The sequence below is a fragment of the Pinus tabuliformis genome, chromosome 8 (genome assembly GCF_031772625.1).
Source record: "Pinus tabuliformis cultivar Carrire ecotype Pingquan chromosome 8, CPIR1, whole genome shotgun sequence".
In the NCBI taxonomy this organism is placed as follows: Eukaryota; Viridiplantae; Streptophyta; class Pinopsida; order Pinales; family Pinaceae; genus Pinus; species Pinus tabuliformis.
This window is the reverse complement of record NC_142294.1, coordinates 744,032,297-744,052,141: the sequence shown is the minus strand read 5'-3', so window position 1 is coordinate 744,052,141 and position 19,845 is coordinate 744,032,297. Positions and strand designations below refer to the sequence as shown.

General features: G+C 36.5%; 1 pseudogene; it reads left to right on the top strand.

Annotated features, from left to right (window-relative positions):
• The first annotated feature begins 14,124 nt into the window (after positions 1 to 14,124).
• Positions 14,125 to 19,808, top strand: LOC149237727 (putative apyrase 7 pseudogene; annotated as a pseudogene).
• The last annotated feature ends 37 nt before the right edge of the window (positions 19,809 to 19,845 follow it).

Here is a 19,845-nt window from a genome sequence, read left to right as displayed (position 1 = left end):
CAAATTCCACCAGCTCAAAACTCAACCGCTTCTGAACTAAAATTCGTGAGAACAAAGTATTTCTCACACAGAGATTGACTGTATGGGCATTTACCAGATATCTCACCTTCCAAAAGAAGGATGAATCCAGAGGCTACCTGGCCCGATTACAGACTCTGCTTGAAGAAATAAAATGTAATCACTTTCTGAATAATAGATCTGAAGATCAACTTCGATCTGATACCATGTAGAAATTTAAATAATATAACACTTATTCACAGAGATTATCCTGATTATACACTATTTTCGGAATGCATGTATAATACATAACCTCCTCTACCATTGATCATCAATTTTGCGGAATTAAAAAAACAATCGCATACGCACATGGAAACATCAATCACACATATCAACACAGTATGTAATGGGGAAAGAATACAGCTGAAAACCCCTAACTATCTGTATATTATAATGATAGAGAACATGTAACAATACATAGTACAATACTCCTCACAAGTACTCAGTACTATCTCCACATGCTACACACAAACTAGCTCAGATCTGAACAAGTCACGGGTTCAAATCTCCTCCACTGTTTGCCTGCCTCTGCTGCGCAATCCAAGTTGAGAATGGATCAGATCCAAGTTCGAATTCCCTTGGCTTGTACTGTGCAATCCTCATTGGAAATCTCAATCAATGATTGTGCAAATCTCATGCACAACTATAGTCACAACTGATAGTAGTCTCACCCTTTCAACCACCTCTAACACTTGTCTCCACTGAACTGTCCATGCACCTAGTTAACTGATGTATTCTTTAGTTGATTTATGAGTTAATAATTAGTGAATTAATTAATAATTAATTCACATCACTCATCACTAGTGTATTTGGCAGTTAGACTAAATACAACTAGTTCAACTAAGTTAAACTAAACACAACTCCATCAACTCCTCAATCAACTCCACCAAACTCAATCACTTGAGTTCTAACTGAAGTCCGTCATGCAATAGCTCAACTAACCCATAGGAAAAGCATATTTCCTTCTGATAGTTGCATGTGCCACATCCATAGCTTGAACTGAAGTGATGCAAGAGGATAAGATAATGTTTATAGTCCAAATATTATTAAGAACTAATAATATTCGATTGTTCTATTTTTTTGACTCGCAGTCTAAAACTAGACTCCGCCCATATGTCTAAAAATAGAGGTCTATCTATTTTTACCAACATGACCAATCATCCATAAATAGCATCATGCAACTCATAGACCATGATCCATATGTCTAAAAATAGACTTTGCACCAAAAATAGCCTGTGGGCCCACTTAGTGAAGGCGACTTATTTTAACTAAGCTCCATCATCTTGTTGCATTTTCAACATTACGGACAATAATGATAATAATCTAAAACGTCCAATGACATAGGGTATATATTTTATCATTTACAACAAAAACAATGTTGTTGGTAGCTTTTATTTTGATGCAAGGAAATTCACTTTGTTTGTTTGGAGAAAAGATAATCCTGAGTCAATCCAAACTCTTTTTGGATAGATTCAAACGTTTAATGGACAATGTGGGGATGGAGAATGGTAACTAACCATTATTTTGTTCATCACCTCAGATTGGAGTGCCAAGTGTAGGAAAAATTGAGATTTTGGTGGCGCATAGACTTTTGGGGATTCTCATTATTTTTCATAAATAAAATGCAACTTATAAGAAATAATTATGTTTTAAATTGTTGGAAAGGCAGAGGAGACAAAGTATTAATTCACACATAAAACACGATTTGTGTCTCTTCTATTGATCACACAAAACATGATGCTTACAATGAACCCAGTGAACGTTATTTATCCTTTTCCAACTAGCTACTCACCTTGACATGCAACCACACACTAAAAGTCGTCTATCACTTAACTCAACTTGACTCAACACTCAAATACTCAATCACTCAGTTAACTGACTCTCTATGTTTAGCTAACTCCGCATGCATGAGTAATTAGCTTATTTTAACACTCCCCCTTAATTACAACTGCTAAACTAAAACATGACTCATGACAACTCAAACATGGCTGCTGGTTTATGTCTCAGCTAGGCTTACAACACCCAAGTTTCTTCTATGAAACTCAAACACATCTTGTGCTAATGACTTAGTAAATATATCATCCAATTGATCACTAGATTTACAAGGCTTCAAGTGAACTTCTCCATTGCTCACAAGTTCTCTAATAAAGTGATATCTAGTATCAATATGCTTGCTCTTCTGATGAAACACACTATTCTTGGATAGTGCAATCATTGAGGTGTTGTCACAATTTATTGTTGTTGATCCTTGTTGTTTCTACTTGACTCCATCAAATACTCTTTTTAACCACATTGCTTGACACGCTGCTGATGTTGCTGCTACATATTTTGCTTCTGCTGACGAAAGTGTCACAATGGGCTGCTTCTTATATTCCCATGAAATCACACCTGAACCAAGGTGGAACACATAACCAGAAGTGCTCTTCCTATCATCCAAACTGCCTGCAAAATCACTATCTGTGTATCCAATCAAATCCTTCTTTTCTGTGCTTGCATACATTATGCCACAATCTCTAGTTCCTGCTATGTATCTCAAAATTCTTTTTCCTGCACTCCAATGTGTGTCTTTTGGAGTCTCCATAAATCTGGAAATCAAACTCACTCCTTGCATGATATCTGGTCTTGTAGCTGTGAGATACATGAGGCTACCAACCAATCTTTTGAATAGAGTTGGATTGACATATGATCCTACATCATCCTTGCTTAACTTTGTACCTGTTGCAACTGGTGTAGGGACAAGTTTGCAATTTTCCATCCTGAATCTTTTCAACAAATCTTTGGCATATTTATTTTGACAAATAAAAATTCCTTTTTCAGATTGCTCAACTTCTATGCCAAGAAAATATTTCATGAGACCAAGATCTGTCATCTCAAATTCTTTCATCATGGTTGCTTTAAATTCATCTATCTCAAAATCACCTGTAAAAATCATGTCATCAACATATAAGAAAATAATCAAAATCTTTCCATGCTCATTTACCTTTGTGTACGATGTAGGCTCAATGTTTCTTCTGCAAAATCCATTCTTAATCATGTAGTTGTCAATTCTGCTATACCAAGCTCTAGGTGATTGCTTCAGTCCATAGAGAGATTTCTTCAACCTGTAAACTTTCTCTTAATTACTTTCAACTTCATATCCTGGAGGCTTATGCGCATAAATTTCTTCTTCTAGAATTCCATTCAAGAAAGTTGATTTCACATCCATCTGATATACTTTCAACTTGTTTTGAGCTGTTGTGGCTAGAACTATTCTTACAGTATCCAATCTGGTTACCGGAGCAAACATTTCTCCAAAGTCTATTCATGTTGCTGCGAGAATCCTTTTGCTACAAATCGTGCTTTAAATCTGTCAATTTCACCTTTTTCATTCAACTTTGTCTTATACACCCACTTTACAACAATGAGATTTTTGTCCTTTGGCAAATCAACCAAATCCCATGTATCATTCTTTTCAATAGCTTCAATTTATTCATCTATGGCTTGCACCCAATTTTCATCTCTGATTTCTTCTTCAAATAGAAGAAGGTTGGAATGAAAACAATGTAAAATTTGAACTAACATCTGAATCATCATAAATATCTTTAAAACTTATCATCTTTCTCTTACCATTGCTTGATTCATCACCTGATTGATTGTTGGGAGAATATTGATCTGTTGATCTGCTTGAAGATTCATGCTGCTCTGCAAATATTGGAGTCCTTGTTGGTGTGTCTATGTTTGGTGTCTTCACCTGTGATTCTTGCTGCTCCTTTTCTGCTACGTCATCTTCTTCCATCAATGGAACTTGTGCATCAACTATTTTGTCTACAGTTCCATTCCATGACTCTTGTTCTTTGAACACAACATCTTTGCTAATTATGGTCTTCTTTGTGACATGGTTATACAATTTGTAAGCTTTTGATTGCTCACATAACCAGTAAATATGCATTTTTCACTTTTATATCCAATTTTCCTCTTTGCTCTTTAGGCACATGTGCATAACCTACACATCCAAATACTCTGAGATGAGATACGTTGCAATACATACCTGACCATGCTTGTTCTAGTGCTCTATTCATCACAGTCTTTGTAGGAGATCTATTGATCACATAAATAGCACATGTAACTGCTTCTGCCTAATACTCATTAGACAAGTTTCTTCCTTTCAACATGCTTCTTACTATATTCATAATTGTCCTGTTATTTCTCTCTGCTACACTATTATGCTGCGTTGTGTGCCTGGTTTGCAGTAATCATGGAATGCCTTTGAGTCATATTCTCCACCACGATCTGACCTCAATAACTTGATTTGCCGATCAATTTGGTTCTCTGCTAAAGCTTTGAAATCTTTAAACTTTGCAAAAGTTTCAGACTCTGCCTCAAGAAGTAAACCCAAGTCTTTCTGCTATAGTCATCAATGAAAGTGAGGAAGTAACAACTTTCAGCAATCGATTATGTCCTCATAGGTCCACACAAGTCTGTATGCACTAGCTCAAGAGGTTTCTTTGCTCTGTATGAAACTCCCTTTGGAAAAATTTCACGGTGTTGCTTTCCCAAGATGCAACACTCACAAGTACTAGCAGGTTCTTTGATGGGAGGTAATCCTCTGACCATTTGTTTCTGCTGCAATAGTCTTAAACCCGAAAATTGCAAGTGTCCAAATCGAAAGTGGCATAATCAATATTCATCAGAACATGCAACTGTAAAAGAACTGACCTGATCATTGTAATTCATAATTAGAGGACAGAGTTTGCTCCTCATCATCTGCACTTTTGCTATCAACTGCTTTCTTGGGGGCTTGTCATATATAACACTTTCTTGACCTTGAAAGATGACTCTATATCCTTTCTGTGGAAATTGACTAACACTTATCAAATTATGTTTAAGACTAGAAACATAATATACCTCTGAGATTGTCTTCGGCTCCCCCTTCTTGGTCAAAATATTGACCACTCCTTTTCCATCTACTTCCACAGTCTTGTCAGTCCACTCCCTGTTGAATAAGCTGCAACACTTGTGCATTCTTCTTCTTGTCTCTCTTCCATTGTTCCTTCTCTGTATTACTGAGAGCTTGTTCTTCTACTTCATCCTTAGGTTCTGAAAACCCAAATTGGATATAATCTCAGACATCATGTGCCTGCAATGTGGTCACCATCTTAATAGCCCACACATCATAATCTTTCCCTGTAAACGATGGGAACTAGAGCTGGAAATTTGAGAAATCCATCTTTCTCTAAAAATTTATCTTTGAAAAAACCCTAAAATTCTCTTTTTATAATCTTTTTCAAAAAAAATACCCCTTTCAATAAAACCCTAAATTTTTTATTTAAAAAAAAAAAAAAAAAAAAAAAAAAAAACTTCAAAAAAATCTTTTTGAAAAAAAAAACCCTTTTTTGAAAAACTCTTAGTTTTTATTATTATTATATATAAAAGAAATCTTAAAAGAAAAACCTTCATATAAAAAAAAAAAAAAAAAAAAAAAAAAAAAAAAAAAAAAAGAAAAAAAAACAAAACCTTTATAACCTGCCCTTCATGAATTCAAAAAATAACTTTTTACGTGGCTCGTTTGATATATTAAAAGGCCTTTAAAAAGGCACTCTCATAAACTTAAATCAACGTGAATACTAAATTTCACTTCGAAGTTTTTACTTTCGTTGACTTTTAAAAATATGTTATATAAACCTGTGGGTGTTCATTGGTTTATTAACACACCTCGACTAATGCATGTCACGATGGCTAGCTCTGCAACTAACGCCTCTCATGATTCCTTGTTGAAAATAGCAATAAGAAATGTTAAATATAGAAGTGTTAAAAATAGCATTGCTATAAATAGCATTTCAAGATAGATTCCAATTTTAGTTAGTCCCTGAACTAAAATTGAGAATTAAAATTCAATTTGATCTTAGCAGTTGTTTGAAAAATAATTAATTAATTCGTCTTGATTTAATTAGTTGTAGAAAATCAAACATGAAGTCTATGTGGGGACATGCAACAGTTTCTCCATTGATTGAGGAATTTATCCATCAGTTAAAGAGATAAGGATGAGTTGTAATATTGAGTTGTAATTAGTTAGCTCAGTTAAATTGAGTTAAGTCCAGTTAGATTAGTTCCAACAGTTTGTGGAATTAATTGTGAGCTCAGTTAGTTAATGCTTGCATGCATGCAACTGCTGCTCTCCAGATAACTGAATATTCTCTCATAAATAACTCATGCATGTCAGTTCAAACAGAGACCCAGTTGAGATCAGATGGAGGGACAATATACTATCAGTTTCAAGAATATTCCATTGTGAATATCTCTTGCATGCAGAAGGAATTCATTCCTTGGAGATTGTGCAGTTACTTCTTCAGTTTAGTGAGTGTGTGATGAGGCCAATCACACATGTGGCATCATTGGACCCCAAGAAAAACTACGCAAGGAATAGGAGGCTTGGAGGGCTGAGGAAAGGCATATCTTGTGCCTACTTAGGCTATGAGCTGTATTGTTTGATTGCAGAGAGAGCAGGATAGCTTGACAGCTTATTCTTTTTGTAATACTGAGCATATTTCCACTTGTATGATAATACAGAGATTGGGGTTTTAGGCTGAGGCTTTCCCCGTGTTATTCTTCTATGTCCATGTGTGATTGAGTTCTCATTCTTAGTTATATGTGTTCTATTTTATCTTGCTCATATTCGATTAAGCTTCCGCAAAGTTTGTTGTAGAAGTAGATCTTGTATTTTGCTTTAGTATATTGCATAATTTGTTGATCTAAAGTGGGAATTTCTACATTCATGTCTTTTGCTTTAGTCCGCTAATGCTACAACAACCGAAGGGGCCTGTGTGCATTCAAATGGAGGAAAATTTTTGACTTTTAAAGTGGCTCTCTCAGCCTGAATGCATTATAGCGCCCTGTATAGAATTGTAGGATGTGTTAATGCTCAAACCACGAGAAAAAAAATAGATTTTTCCTCTCACACGTCCTACTGTAAATTTGTTCTCTCTCGCTCTGTGTAACCTCCCTCTGATACCAATATGTTGGAAAGGCGGAGGAGACAAAGCATTAATTCACACATGAAACATCAGCTGCGGCTCTTCTATTGATCACACAAAACATGATGCTTACAATGAACCCAGTGAAGGGTATTTATCCTTTTCCAACTAGCTACTCGCCTTGACATGCAACCACACACTAAAAGTCATATATCACTTAACCCTACTTGTCTCAACACTCAAATGCTCAATCACTCAGTTAATTGACTCTTTATGTTTAGCCAACTCCTCATGCAGAAGTAATTAGCTTATTTTAACATAAATCTTGTTGGACTCAAAAATTGCGTCATGATACAGGGCACAAGTTGTGTTGGTGAGCACCGTTGTACTTGAGAATTTGTAGCGTCGGTTGATAATTTTGAGTAGTGATTTAGAACTAGATAAATAGATGCATACTTACCAATTTGCACGATATGTGTTCAGTTCCTACACAGGATGTACTAACATCTTAGACAGTAAACAATTTGTTACAATGAAACAAAACAATGATATGGAACATGAAGTAGGCACTTGGAAAATCCATTCGTGGTGTTAACACAATCGATCACAACTTGTGGTATTTTAGAGAAAGATGAGGTGTTGGAGTACTTCTTGTGAAAAACATAAAGGAATCGAAATAGGTTGAATGGGTGACTAGTGAAAATTTAGAGGAAGAACATAGGAGAGGAGGAGTGTGAAAAACATTAAGGAATCGAAATAGGTTGAATGGGTGACTAGTGACAATTTAGAGGAAGAACATAGGAGAGGAGGTGTTGGAGTATTGTTCAATGTGAAAAACATCAAAGAATTGAAATAGATTGAGTGGGTGAATATCTAGTTTATGTGCAAATGATGAATTTTGTAGGTCTAGGTTTTTTGTTGTTGTCATTGGTGACAACTGTGGTATGGTCACCTGAGGTGACTCGGAAGGACCAATCGATGTGAGTGGTGATGGTTAAACCAGACGAGGAAAAACCAAAGAAGGTTTCGATGAGAGAAGGGTGTCGAGTAATTGTGTTGGATTATGAAAGAGAGGGACTATTGGAATCAATAGCATGGAATTATTAATATTTATTTTAATAAATATGTTTTTTCTTGTGATAGTTTTTAAATTTAAAGCTGAAAAATTGATCTATTTCCAAAATCTTAAAATAAATGAAATTTACTATGCAAAGAAATCATGAACGTTAGCAACATGATAGGCATCTATTAATGTGGCATGATGCTCCAAATTATAGGTCGATGCATCAGTGATGCACCTATATATAATATATTATTAATTCATTATGATGGAGTCTTTACGTGTGTACTTGTTATGCACAATGGTGTGATATGGTGTGATTATTAGGTTTATGTATATTCTTTTGAATATATAATTATATTAGAGGAATTCACAAGTGGGCTAGTCTCATACTTGATGTGATACGAGGTTGATTTTAACCTCCACTACTATAAACTCTAGGTGTCTATGTATGCCCCTTCATGTATGGGATAAGTAGATGGATTTGAACACCAAACTTCACACATATATTTCATTTACAAAACCATGAGTTGTTCCCCGATGGCTAGTGCAATTATTACGTTAGTGTGTATTGGTTTAATAAGGAAACAATATCTCAATTCCATATATTTGTATTGGAAGATAAATAATTTGGGTCTTTAAAGACAAATAGGAGGAGAGATACACCATCCTTTCTTCCTTGGACAACATTAAACGAGTTCAAATAAATCAACTCTTTTACTTGGAAAGACTGGATGTAAGGCTTACACATTTGAAAAGTCATCTGCAATGTGAATCTGGCCCCTTTTCTTCCAAGATCTAGCACCAAAGACATGGTCTCTTCCAGGATCTAGCACCAAAGACATGGTGCCTGTGACTAACTCTTGAATGAATAAAACGTCTAATGGTTGTTTTTTGTATTTGTATTATAGTATTGCAGTGGTTAAGTTTATTTTATTATATATGTGAGTTTTTTTTTACTATTTTCTTATTATTTAAATGGTTAAAAATGTATAATCTCCCCCGAAAAATTAAAAACACTTAAAAAAAATAGTTAAATTATAAATGATGTATTTTCCTTTAATCATATTCCAAAAATATAAAAATATTAATTAAAAAATAAAATATTCAATATATTCAACAAATAAGTGAGATACTTTTGATCTTCTAGGGTGGGGTTGATGACTTTCTTATAATAACTTAATTTTTTTTTAGCCGCTAAGTCTTTCTCACACCACATTTTTTCTTTGAACTTAGAAGTAACAATATCTTTAATGTTATTTATGTTTTGCAATGCATCATTTTCGTTGATCTCCCAATAGTTTAACCAGGCCCTTGTGTCTTTATGCCACCCTCGATTGAGCCTTAGGTGGTTTTCGCTAGAATTTAAAGCTAGCTTAGGAAGTCTATGATCGTCTATGTTACTGATTTTGTGCTTGTACAACAAAAACCTAAGCATAGCTAGGCTCTCAATAGGGGAAAGACCTGCTTCTATAAGGAGAATAGGATAGGGTGTATTACTTTTAATTTTCAGGTTATAAGTTATAAAACGCTTCTGGATTTGCTCAATCTTTCTCCATGATTCTCTGGAGATGCTGCAACCCCAAACCTCACAGCCATATAAGATAACAGGAGTGACTAAAGTTTCAAAGAGGAACTTCTTTTTATCCCACATTACAAGGTTTGCTATTTTACAATTATTTACAAGACCAAAGTAAGCTTTCCACCCCCCATTAATCCTTTTCTCAATGCTATGGTTCCAGTTGAGCTTGTGATGAATATCAATTCCTAGGTACTTGTAAGAATACACTTCCTCCAAGTTATTATTGTCATACATAAAATTAGCGTAAGTGTCCTTCTTGGATTTGATAATCATAACTTTTGTTTTGTCAGTGTTAACAGTCATACCCATGGTAGAGCATAAATCCTTAAGAAGCCTGAGTTGCTTATTAAGATCAAATGGGCACCTTGCCAAAAGAACAATATCGTCAGCATAAAGAAGAAGGATGACGACTATCCCAGCTAAGATCGTGCCATCACATCCTGCTTCCTCTAAATAGCCTTTGAGCTTATCGATGTAAATGCCAAATAGGGTAGGGGAGAGGGGGCAACCTTGTTTAACTCCGATGTTACACTTAATATCTTTCGACCACCCTTCATTGCTCTTTAGCTTGGCAATTACATTCTCGTATAACCTTATAGCGACGGCTCTCAACTCGAGAGGAACCTTTAGCTCTTCTAATCTATTCCAAAGGTTGTATCTAGGAACTGTATCGAAAGCCTTTCTAAAGTCCACAAAGCAACAAAATAAATTGGATTTATCATTATGACATTCCTCCGCAATGATCCTAAGCGTAACAAGGTGGTCTGTTGTTGAGTGATGCCTTCTGAAACCTGCTTGGCCTTTAGCCCGCTTACCTTCACTTTCAAGCCATATGCTTAACTTCTTTTCCAAAATACTACCATATAACTTGGCTAAGAGAGGGCTGATCATAATTGTTCGATAATTAGAGGGGTTATTTGTATCCCCACTTTTAAAAATAGGGATAATGAGGCTCTCAGTCCAAGGTTTAGGGAACCCTTGCTTGACTGCTTGATTGAAAAGCTTGTGGATGTGGGGGATGAGGACAGGACCTCCAACTTTTAAGATTTCCGCTTGGTAACCTTCAATGTCCTTAGCTTTCCCATTAGCAAGGCGATTAACCCCAAACTTAATGTCTTCTAAAGAGAAAATTTATTTCGCGGTGAGAAGGGTTTCCAAATTATCCATGACATTTGGAGATTCATAAAGCTTTTTAAGATAGGAATTCCAATCGTGAAGAGCAATTTTATTATTATCCTTAGTCTTCCTAGTTAGAATCTGCCTCCAAAATTTCTTAGGAGCTACCTTAGAGAGGTGTAAGAGATTCTCTTGTCTTTGACGAATGTACTGCCTCTTTTTCCTTTTAGTTAGGGCTTTGTATATTCTTATCTTGTCCATTTTAAGAGATTCATCAACAGCTTCCCTAATTGCTCTCCTTGCACTTTTACAATCTTTGTCATACCATGGATTGGTTTTGCTATTTCTTTTATTATTTGAAACTTCAATTGAGAACTTGTTAATAGAATATGAGAGGGTTGTAGTAAAATTATGATAGAGGTCTTCTATGTTGTCTATATTAGATAAAGGAAGCAAATTAGTTTTTAATTCATTTAGAAAGAGATCATTTTTATTTCTATCAAATATTAAGTTCTTTTGGCTATAAGTATTATTTTCTATGGGAACTCTATGCATGACAGAATTGAGAGTTATAAGTAAAGGCCTACGATCAGAGTCAGGTTCGTGGTCGTTTAAGATGTCAAAATTTATTATTTCGTTGTATAATGGGAGATCGGAAATAACGTAGTCTACCACGCTGCTACCAAGTCCATGGATGCAGGTCATCTTGCTAGAATTGGGCCACTTCTTTAGACCGTTGCAAATTATGAGATCCTGAGCACTACAGAGCTTGACTAGCTCCGACCCAAACAAATTTTCCCCAAGATCTTCAGAGCTCCTTTTGTACCTGCTAGCCAAAGTAGGGTCTTCGTCTAACCAAAGAGGATTAGGGTTGGAATGATTGCTTAGAATAATAGCTTGGTTGTTTGAAGTTCGAGCATTAAAGTCACCTATTAAAAGGATATTACCGTCATTCCTTAGGCTAGAAATATCATTCTCTAAACCATTGTAAGGGTTAGTTTTATCTAGATTCTTTTTCTTATAGAAGTTAGAATTAATGGGGGGAAAATAACATATTGCTAGGTAGGACTTTTTATTATTAATGTCTTTGATCTCTATCCAACTATATTGGTTGTGAGGGTCGTTTTTATAAATCCTAACATGGGGGGAGATGTTCTTCTTAATGTGACAAGCTATTCCCCCAATGCCTCTACGGGAGGATCGCTTGTTGCAAGTAGACCATAGCGTAAAGCCATCTATGTTAGGGACCTTAGATTCTTCATGCTCCCAAGTTTCAACAAGCAAAATAATATCAACATCACTTGAAATCCAACTTAGCTTGGGGCCTTTGTTCCATGGGAAGCCCCGACAATTCCAAGAAAGGATCTGGAGCATGTTTAATTGCTATTGATTACTATCTTTTTGGTTTCTATCTCGAATAAAGGCTTTTCTATTTCTGATTATTGCCCATTTTCCTTCCTTTCTAGCTTCTTTTAACTTTTGAACCTCCTTTCTTAATTCTGCTTGGTCTTCTGGAATGAGATCTTCATTTATGAATATTCCCGTTCCTTTTAGACTTGAGGTTTTACTAAGTATGTCGTTCTTATGATCAGTGGAGCTCACCTTTATGTGGATTAGTCTTCCTTTATTCTCGGTTTCCCATACCTTGTTGCTTCTGTGAGACACAATGTTTCAATTTGTAAGCTATTATGTAGTTCTATCTGGGCTAAGGCTAATGTATCCTCATTTGCTTCCTCTTTTAAACCGAATATTATAAGGTTTAAGGCCGTTTTGTTACGTTGTCTAATTCTATTAATTTTTTCATTTCATCTTTAATTGGTTTGATATATAACTTATCTACCACATTACTTAGGGTGAGGCGGCTATTAACTTTTTCTTCTAGTTCTTTAGTCATGTCTTTCATTTTAAGACTCACTAAAGTATCAGCATCTCCTTGCTGGGATGGTTGGTTAGTATCTTGGTTTTGTTTGTCTATAACCTGTAGTCTAGTCTCCATTGCCTCCATTTTATTCTCTAGTACTTCTATTTTATTTTCTATTTGTTTTTAGATCGTGTCTTCAAGAGATGCAAATTTATTTTCCAGCATGGCTTCTAACTCTTTTTGTAGCTTGGCTTCTCTTTCTTCTCTACGTTTCTCTAAAGACTCTATATACTCATAAAGGCCTTGTAGAGTAACTGTGCTAGGTCTTCCCTTGGTAATCTTTGGTAACTGTGGTGAAATATTCATACTTGAAATTATATGAGCAAATATGTATTAGAAAAAGAAAAAGATAAGGAATGTGTGCACCTGATATCAGCAAACCTGACTGCAGATCGCCCGTCTGCCCTTGGTAATCTTTGGTAACTGACTGCAGATCGCCCGTGCCCACCGCAACCCGCAGACTGAAGAATATATGCGAAGAATGTATAGAGTACGTTTTTAATTCTTTCAATGAGCCTTAGAAATCTTTCACTGAAGAATATATGAGAAGAATATATAAAGTACGTGTTTAACTCTTTCACCGAGCCTCAGAACTCTTTCACTGAAGTATATATAGAGTACGTGTTTAACTTTTTCATCGAGCCTCAGAACTCTTTTGACAAAGTGCCCATAGAATAATAATAATATGTTAAAATATTAATTAAAATAAGCATTAATTAAACAATAAAATATGCAATATATTCAACAAATAAGCATTCCCATGTGAATACCATACATATAATATAATACTATAAATGATTGAATGATGTACTTTGCTTTAATTATATTCCAAACAATATGAAAATATTAATTAAAAAATAAAATATTCAATATATTTAACAAAAGCATTTCCATGTGAATACAATGTATAATATTATAAGATAATAATAATAGGTCTCCTTATGCATTTTTGGTTCTCTATGGATGCATCTAAGTTACTAAGGGCATTATTTGACATAGAAGTAATGTTAGTAATGAAAATTATTTAATATAAAGTTAATATTAATAACTGAAAATATATTTAATATAAAGTTAATATTAATAAATAAAAAATTATAAAAAATAATGTGTAAATTTTAACTCTATAAATAAATTAAATATCATTTTCAGCTACGTTCATATTATATCTATAATTTATTATTTATTTAAAATACTTAATTACGCCGTAAGGCGTTCCCTATGAGAGGAACTCCCCTCTGTGCCGCGGTGTCTCGTTATGGGCCCTTAGATCGATGGTTAGACGATCGAATAAACTCCAACCATTAGATCATCGGCCTTTTTAGAAACGAAGCGTCAGCGAAGAGAGGCCAAGCGAGAGGACAGCAATCTGAGGCGCCTCGATCCCCTTCGATCTGAACATCAGGGAGCTCTATGAAGCGGATCATGTCCCTTGACGAAGATGGCAGGGTGTGGTGAGGAGAATACCGGCTCAGGGCGAGTCATTTCTCTGCATCTTCATCAGCTTCTGGTTACGCCGTAAGGCGTTCCCTATGAGAGGAACTCCCCTCCGTGCCGCGGTGTCTCGTTATGGGCCCTTAGATCGATGGTTAGACGATGGAATAAACTCCAACCATTAGATCATCGGCCTTTTTAGAAACGAAGCGTCAGCGAAGAGAGGCCAAGCGAGAGGACAGCAATCTGAGGCGCCTCGATCCCCTTCGATCTGAACATCAGGGAGCTCTATGAAGCGGATCATGTCCCTTGACGAAGATGGCAGGGTGTGGTGAGGAGAATACCGGCTCAGGGCGAGTCATTTCTCTGCATCTTCATCAGCTTCTGGCTCTTCTGTTTCATCTTCTGCATTGCCGCCCTTAGCTTCACCCTTCAGGTCTGCATGGGCAGGTTATGGAAAGACAGGTGGCCTGCGGCTTTCATCGTCTCTCCAAGACTTCTCAACATACCGCAAGGTTGGTTCTGAAGAAGGGGATTTAGCCTTGAGCGGTGCTGGTATTCTTCGAACAAAACCTTCATCGATAAGGGAGGGCACAGGAGGAGGCACTAGCTTTTCAAAGGAGAAGGGCCTAACTTCAACACCATTGAGAAAACAATGCTGGTTAAAGGTGGCTGTTGGGTTTTTACTTCTCTTAATGCTTTTAATTCTGATCATTGCGGGATTTGGTTGGTTAAAATCTTATCGGAGTACAGAGGCATCACATTTTTCTATAGTTTTGGACTGTGGGAGCACTGGTACCCGAGTTTATGTGTATGAGTGGGTGCGGAATGATGGCAAGCATCAAGGGAGTCTTCCAATGGTGCTGCGCCCATTTCCTGAAGGTACTGATGGCAAATCAAGGCAACAGAATGGTCGAGCTTATCATCGCATGGAAACTGAACCTGGTTTTGATAAACTTTTACACAATGAATCAGGGTTGAGGTCAGCCATGGAACCACTGCTCCAGTGGGCTGAAAAGCAAATACCGGCTCATGCTCATAAAAATAGCCCTCTTTTCCTTTTGGCCACAGCAGGGCTTCGCAGGATGCCAAGTTCAGATTCAGAATGGATCCTGGACAAGGCATGGTCAATTCTAGAAGAATCTCCATTTATGTGTCGAAGAAACTGGGTTAGGATAATTACTGGGGTAGAAGAGGCTTACTATGGATGGGTAGCTCTTAATTATATGATGGGTAGATTGCAGAATATGCCGATTCTGGAGACGTTTGGTGCACTTGACTTAGGGGGTTCCTCATTACAGGTGACATTTGAATCTAAATATGGCTTGAATCTGACCATTGGAACAATGGAACGCCATCTAAATGCATATTCTCTTACAGGTTATGGCCTAAATGATGCCTTTGAAAAGTCCGTTGTACTTCTACTCAGAAAAAATTTAAAAACTGACAGTGGGAAATTCTCTGGTGGTCAGTTGCATCTCAATCATCCTTGCATACATGCTGGTTATAGACAGCAATACTCATGTTCTCAGTGTTCTTTCTTACTCCAGAATGGAAGTCCTCTGGTTGGTGGAAGAGACATAAGTAAAGAAGAATCTCGAGTAGGGCTTGAGTTGATTGGTGAGCCCAACTGGGAAGAATGTGAAGCTCTAGCGAAATCAACCATAAATGCCTCTGAATGGTCACATTCGGGGGCAGGGACAGACTGCAAACAACATCCTTGTGCTATCAGTGATCAGCAGCAACAATCTCAAGGGCAATTCTATGCTATGTCAGGTTTCTTTGTTGTGTTCAAGTTTTTTAATCTATCTGCTGCTGCTTCATTTAATGATGTTCTAGAGAAGGGTCGGGAGTTCTGCACTAAAAATTGGCAAGATGCTGAGCGGAGTGTTGTTCCACAGCCTTTTATAGAACAATATTGTTTTCGTGCTCCATATATAGTATCACTCCTGAGAGATGGTTTGCAATTGAAGGAGCAACAAGTAGTTGTGGGGTCTGGTAGCATTACTTGGACTTTAGGTGCTGCATTGTTCCATCGGTAATGGAATTTCTCCAAGTCGTTCTGGTAAGCTCTGTAACTGAAACTTTAAATTATTCATCTTCAACAGTTTTTTGGCCATTTTGATTAAATTCTTCCAGATCCATCACAGTGAGTTTTTTGAGTTGACATTTTGATCCAGCCAGAGTGGCTCACCATCAGGACTCAAAAAACACTTGCTGGCTCGAAGCCTCCAAATATCAACTCAAAAAACTCAGTGTGATGGATCCAAAAAAAATAATCAAAGTTATTCACATCACAGAAGCCTTAACTCAGAAAAAACTTATTTTACCAATTGAATAATCTTGATTGATCATTTTTCTTTTCCTTCACTCACTTGACAATCTGCCTCTATATGTTTGTGTTTATGTTGCCTTTTAATTCTCTTTTCTTTCAGAGGCTATGCATTTATTACTCTTCGCTGCATCTTATGCTTATGTCAAGTTTTTAACCTCCGTGGTTACAGAAATGTTGATTCCCCTGCTTTTTCCACAAGTCCGCTGCATATGTTTGCATAAAATTTTCACTTAAGTTTCTTATTGAATTTACAAGTGTTTGTTGCTTGAGTGCCATGCTTGGTTGTCTTTGGTTTGCCAAAGGTTTTGAGAAGATTAATACGATTAGTTTGGACTAGTGCTTAGCTGAGTATTAGCAATAGTTTATAATTTCTGTAACTATACTCATGATGATGATTTGTTCCATGAAAAAATAACACACAACAAAGGATCTGTACATGTGAACCTGTAGTATGTGGAATAAAGTCAGCTCACTCCCGTTGAGGATGTCAATTAATTTTCTCATGTTCCACTAATCTCAACAAGGGTAAAACCACAGAAGAGGCATCCTCAGGTCATGAGCTGTTCAAGACTAAAAGCTCATGGGCTCTTGATATGTTTGGCTATTGCTGTTCCACATTTTTCATTTTTGTGATTACTACACAATTAAATGCAGAACAGGTTTAAAGTCTATGAAGTGTTTCAGATGATTGGGAACACCTATGGCAGTATTGTGTGGAAAATGGGTATATTATAATGTGGCATTGTGGCTGCATCTAATGTTTCCTCATAATCAGGTTTCTGGGATTCCAAGTGAGCTGAGGTGCCTCCCTTCCTAGATGCTTTGTTCACAAGGATGAAACCAAGTGCCTTTGATGCACCATTTGCGTGAGTCAAGAACTGTGGATATGAAGAATGGGATACTCGATGACATTCTACATGATATCGTTGACGTTGTTGGATTATGTCAAACAGTCAAAGTGGACAATGAAACATTTGGAGATTCCATGAATTTCAAAAAGCATGCCTTCCTTAAAGCAAATATAAAAGATTTAACACTGTACACAGGATACTTCCCAAAGCTTGTTTAATTATAAAACACATATATTTCTCAAATGTAGAAGTCATACCATGTGTGTGTTCCTTAATAAACCTTATAATAGAGTATATAGAGCTGATCTTTTCTACGGACGAGATAGTCATTTAGGAAAAGAGGCTAACTTGAATTTGAAATGTTGTGTGGTCATTAGTATGTGTCGTAACTATGTTAAAGAAGTGACCAAATTGAAGAAACAGCAAGTGTATTTCCCTGGAGGTACCTTGTAGTACTGAGAAATTATTAATGATATGTTTTTCACCCCTTGTATTTAATATGCAAACAGGAATCTAGCAATTAGTTATTTCGTTTTTTCTATTCAAGACCAGATCCATAGTGCCTAAATTTGCTACTGGGCTAACCTGCATAGCCATGACTCTTTTCAGCATCTGGTCACAAAGGAGTGTCCTCTCTAGTTCTGTTTTCACACCAACACGTTTCTTGGCAAGTGCCTTAGGGCATCTTAGTTGACCCTTGTTTCTGGTCATATGCTCAGGATTCTTTCCTTGTTCCCTGCTTGTGAAATGTGTCAAAAAGATCTGAGCTATAACATCAATTGTAACATTGCAGATCATGCTTGTCACTATTTTTTTTATGCTCCTCTTCATTGGCCACTGATCCATGGCAATGCATTCCTTTTCTGATGAGTGACATTCAGAAGAAGTTTTTAACATTAGAATAGTTTGATTCCAATTTTGGTTATAATTTAATACAATGCATACTTCTTCGATCCTGGAAATTGAGGGAAAATTTTACATGCAAGAGATATCGAAGACAGTGCACCTTCGTAGGTAGTTAATCCAGGGGATAACCATCAACATGGTGACAAACTCAAGTTGAATGTGTTTCCCGTGTGATCTAGGCTTAACTTTCCCCAACCTCTTACATGCTCATTATTTGCTTATCATTTCCTTTTTTCTCCAAAGGCATTGCTCTAAGTTACTCTTGACAAACGGAGTTATATGGGGAAGTTGTTCATATCATGGACAGAATTAGCAAGGATCGAATAGAAGTTCACCACTTTTGCATCTCTCCAAAAGCTTTAGCTTTGTTTACACATACTGTAAACATGGATACGTTTTGGATCTGATTGGATTTCTTTTTTTATGGGCTTGGTTCTGATGCAACTGACATTTATTTACAATGAGGAATTTCATCTCTTCTTTTCCATTTTCCTAAAGTTGTTTGAACTCATTTCCAGAATTGCTAACTGGTGTGGTTGAAGCTACTATAGAAAACTAAAAAAGGATCAAATAAGGCAATTCTAGGGGATGGGCTGACATCCATTGTAGGAGGTAGGCTGCATGTTCTACTCTTCTCATGTATTATCATTGAACTGGAATTTAAGTCCAGGACTACAGTTTGTAGATCTGTTTCTATTGTCTTTGGTGCTTTGATCCTTCAACTAGTTTCCCCCATTTTATTCTGTCTCATGTGTTGTGAAACTGCCTTCCCTATAAGTGGTTCGGGGGAGAAGCTTTGCTTCTTTTAATAACATGCTCAGTCTACTAATCCTGATTGGATGGGATAGAAATTCATGTGGTCGCCATTAAGATTTCTATTGTTTAGTTTTACTTTACAAGAAGGATTTTGTATCTACTTTATTGATCTCATCACAGGAAACCTTCCAAATTCATTTGTCATGTAATTCTAATAATGTTGTTTATTCTTCCTTGAAATGAAATTAAAACAGTTATGAATCATGATGTTGCAAATTGTATATGATTTCTGTCTGTGTTTTCCCAAGCATCATATTCTGTAATGTAACTGGAATTATTTTTCTTCATTATTTTCAGGGGATGGAAGAGCAAAGATACCACTTAGCCCTTCAAATTCAGGGTGTCAGCAACCATTTGGACTTGCGCAAAGCCTTGCGGGTGGAAGTGTGCAACATGCTGATTCTCTCAAGCACCAGTCAACTGTGTCAGTTGGATTGTGTTTTCCAAGCAATTTGGGGCAAATACAAACTGATACTGGACCCTTGTGGACGCCTCACAGAGGTCAAATGCGGTTGCAGAGTCGACGATCACAATCAAGAGAAGATCTCAGTTTATCAGTTTTAGAGAGCCATGTCGTCAAGTTGTGATGGCTAGAAGCTGTATATAGATTTTAGAGAAAGGCTGTGCTTTTCTCAAAAGTGTACATTACAGGAGAATCTGGAATATCAACTTGTTAAGCGAGTGTAGCTTTATGCAGCATCTCTGGGCTGGTTCTTTATGTATTGAGGGGAGATCCCTACAGCACAACTGAAATATATACTAAAATATTGCGAATTGTATTTTTGGTCTCTCCACATTTTGGCGGATGGTTGGATCTTGT